Source organism: Papaver somniferum, chromosome 7 (assembly GCF_003573695.1).
Source record: "Papaver somniferum cultivar HN1 chromosome 7, ASM357369v1, whole genome shotgun sequence".
In the NCBI taxonomy this organism is placed as follows: Eukaryota; Viridiplantae; Streptophyta; class Magnoliopsida; order Ranunculales; family Papaveraceae; genus Papaver; species Papaver somniferum.
The window spans coordinates 88,930,412-88,934,450 of record NC_039364.1 but is presented as its reverse complement, the minus strand read 5'-3'; positions in this window follow the sequence as shown (position 1 = coordinate 88,934,450).

Sequence of the window (4,039 nt, the reverse complement as noted above, 5' to 3'; positions counted from 1 at the left end):
GGAAAAGTTCTGGGAAGAAAATAAAGGCATTCAAGGGAAATCGTGCAACAACAATTCATTTTTCTCAGAGAAAACACCATTCATATCTCGAAGAGTAGCTTGCTTCCACTTCAACTCATGAGAAAGCGATTCTTTATGATTAATGAGATTCATGGAAGGAGGTTCATTCATTTAAGTTTGCGAATTTTGTATTTTGGAAATCCCCTCACAGAACCAAGAAACATTAAACCCGAAATCTACACACATGTCTCGATGGTACTCCCGATTTGCAATCACTCATTCAGAAGAAGCATGCTTGGTCATACCACTCATCTCATCCACGGAAGATAGGGCTTCCTCCACGCGTTCTTCTAATACAACACCGTTACTGTATTTCTTGGTCGTGGCAATGTGTACATACTTCTTCCATATTCAGGCGTACAACTCATCATACTTAGCTGACACACTGAACCCTCCAATTAACACTTTTTTTTTACTCGGTCAACAAAAATAGAATAAAAAAACGAAAATGTACAGGGACTAGGCTAACTTAGCGCTAAGCCAAAAGGCTGCACGCTAATAGAACCTATTTAAAACGAAAGTAAACCTCTCCAGGCCATTCAACAGAATGAATAAAACCTGTCCTACCCTCATAAAACTCATAAATGTCCTCATCCAACAAACAAGCTTGTTTGGCCAATTCATCAGCTGAAAAGTTTGCCTCTCTGTAGCTATGAACATAACTAATATTATTGTAAAAACTCTTCGCCATTCTCCACTTCTGCATTAGCTGCCACGGCAACTGTCCTTTTTGAAGAGCAAAAATGCAACTCATCGAATCCGATCTGACGCATAGATTTTTGACATTCCATCTTTGAGCATAAACTGCACCGTAAATAACCGCACAAACTTCCTCATAGAAGTTGGTATGCCAGCCCAGCCCAACACAGAAAACTCCCAAAACTGCCGAGCTAGAATCACGAAAAACAATACCAGACCCATCTTGGCCTGGGTTGCCAAGTGATGCACCATCACAACAGATCATAAGCTCACCTGGATTAGGTGGCGTCCAAGTAGCTTCAATTGGAACTAAGTGTTTGCAAGACCTATGTTTCACTCGAAAGAAATTCAAAATTCACAAATCATCTAAGGCATTATACATGTGGCCCTTCATTCTAATTGAGTTATCACGAATTACCTGATGAACCCGTCCCTTAAATTCAAGCCATCGGACCCGCATGTTCTCATAATAAGCCTTGTTGCGCAACTTCCATAATTTCGTAACTATTGCAAGATTTGCAACAAGCCATAGATCCTTTATCATCCTATTCCGCCCTTTTGCAACCTTGTAAGAGGCCACAAGATCTTCTTTCGGTTGTAGATTAAAAATATCAGCTGCCCAATTCCAAATCTTCTTAGAAATTTTGCAATGCCAAGTAATATGGCTGACATCTTCGCAATCCTCCCTGCACAAGTGACACATAGAAGGCATCTCCCTACCTGTCTTCCTCATAATATTATCATCAGTAGCACAACATTTCTTATGAAATAGCTTCCAGTACTGAACACTTAAAGTAGGATGCACAACACTTCTCGAGAATAAAGCTGCAGCTGGCGAAATTTCTGCAGGCCCCCTAATGGCAGCCTTAGCCGACTTAACAGAAAACACGCCCTTGATGTCCAAGTCCAAAATTTTGTAGTCATATCCACCACCAATAAGAGGAAAATTATCAACATCAATATTGCATCTTATTATCAATTCCTTAGTCTTTGGAGGAATAACCCAAGAGCCATCAACAATAATATCACTAACCTTGGCCTTAAAATCATTAGGGCCTTTTTTAGTGATGCCAAGTCTTTGCGCAATTGAAAAATCAGCACACCAATTATCAAAAAATAAGGAAGTATTAGCACCATTACCTATAATTGAGCGTGTATGCCTTTGCACAAAATTATGCACCAATCTGATTCCTGGAAAAACCGAAGAACCCAACTTATAATCAATCAAGTTGCGATTAACCTTGAAATACTTTTCATTCAAGAATCTTGCCCAAGTCTTATCCGAGTCACGAATCGAAACCCACAACTTCATAAGCATGGCCCTATTAACATCGATCAATTTCTTAAGACCAAGACCACCTTCACGCCTAGAACGGCAAAGATCATCATAAAGAACCGTAAAGTATTTACGCTTCTCACCATCACCAGACCACAAGAAATTTCGAATGGCTCGTTCAACTGTCTTGATAGCCGTGCATGGCCATTTATACACATCCATGGAATGAAGCAAATAATTAGAAATCACTGATTTAATCAAAACTAGCCGAGCCTGAAATGACAAGAGCTTACCCTTCCAACCTGCCAGTTTATCCATAATCTTCTCCATTACTTGTCGAACATGAATATGACGCACAATACCAGGTTTTAATTGGATTCCCAAATATTTATATGGGAATAACGCCCTTTCCATGCCCATAAAATTTGCAATAGCAACAGCACGAGAAAGTCTATCTCCACCATAATATAATTTTCTTTTGGCATAACTAACGTATTGACCAGAAGCCAGTTGATACATACCAAGCATCTCCTTCAAATGCTGTAAACTGTGAAGATTACCTTTACAGAAAATAAGAATATCATCCGCAAAGAGTAAGTGAGTTGGCGCCACACCTTTCTTGCTCACCATATGGTGCATACTTCTTGCTGCAAACAACTTAGAGAGATTGCGGCTCAAGACATGTTCAATAAGAACAAAAATCAAAGGTGAAAGAGGATCACCTTGACGCATCCCTCTAGTGATACTAAAAAAACCTTCAGGACTACCATTAATCATAATAGAAATCCGAGAAGAGTTAAGAATATTAAGCAGCCACGAACACCACGCATCAGAAAAACCATATTGACGAAAAACTTCAACAACAAACTCCCAACTAACCGTGTCAAAAGCTTGAGCTATATCCAGTTTGAGGCCAACATTACCATGCTTCCTTTCCACACTAATCTCATTGATCAGTTCCGACGCCAAAGCTATGTTTTTCATGAATGTTTCTTCCCTTCATAAACGCCACTTGTTCTTCAGAAATCAATTTATTCAACACTGTACCAAGTCTGGTAGCCATAATCTTTGTAATGATCTTGAAGAAGAAGTTGCTTAAACCAATTGGCCTATAATCCCTAATAGCATCAGATTTATTATTCTTGGGGATTAGAATAATAAAACTAGAGTTAATTCCATTAGGAATTTTACGCATCGCCCAACAATTTGCAATAGCATTAAAAATATCTCTAGAAATAATGTTCCAACAAACTCTAAAGAAAGAACCTGTAAAACCATTAGGGACAGGAGCAGAATCAGCGCCCAGGTCAAAAACAACTTCCTTAACTTCATCCAAAGACGGAATAGCATCCATAAAAGCACTTTCAGCAGCAGAGATGCTTTCATGTTCATAATCAAACAACCTTGGATCAATGTGCACAGCTCCACCATTGAATTTTGCACGGTAATGATCAACAATGTAATCTTTTATTTCATCCTGCAAAAACAAAGTAGAGTTAGTAGAAATCTTCAATTCAGAGATTGTGTTTTGGCTCCTCCTCATACGAATGGAGTTGTGGAAAAACCGAGTGTTTTGATCACCATCTTCCAACCAACTAGTTCTCGATTTTTGCTTAAGCATAACTTCCAGCTCAGTCTGCACCTCATCAACAGCTTTCCTAGCATCAGCAACCTTCAAAAATTGCAGCTCACAACTAACATTCTGATCCAAAATATCATTCTCCTTATCAAGATTCAATTCCGCTTGTTTCAAGCGAAACAGAACATCTCCAAACACCGTTCTATTCCAAATCTTCAACGCATCTTTCAGTCTCCTCAGCTTAGACGTGAAAACAAAAGGAGGCGCACCATCCAGCTTGGCACTCCAATTATCCTTTACAAGATCCAAAAAAGATGGGTGATAAAGCCACATTTTCTGAATTCTAAAGGGATCCTTATTTGGCCTTGGACTATCAAAAGCAAAACCAAAAAGAGGGGAATGATCAGAGCAAATTCTTGGCATAG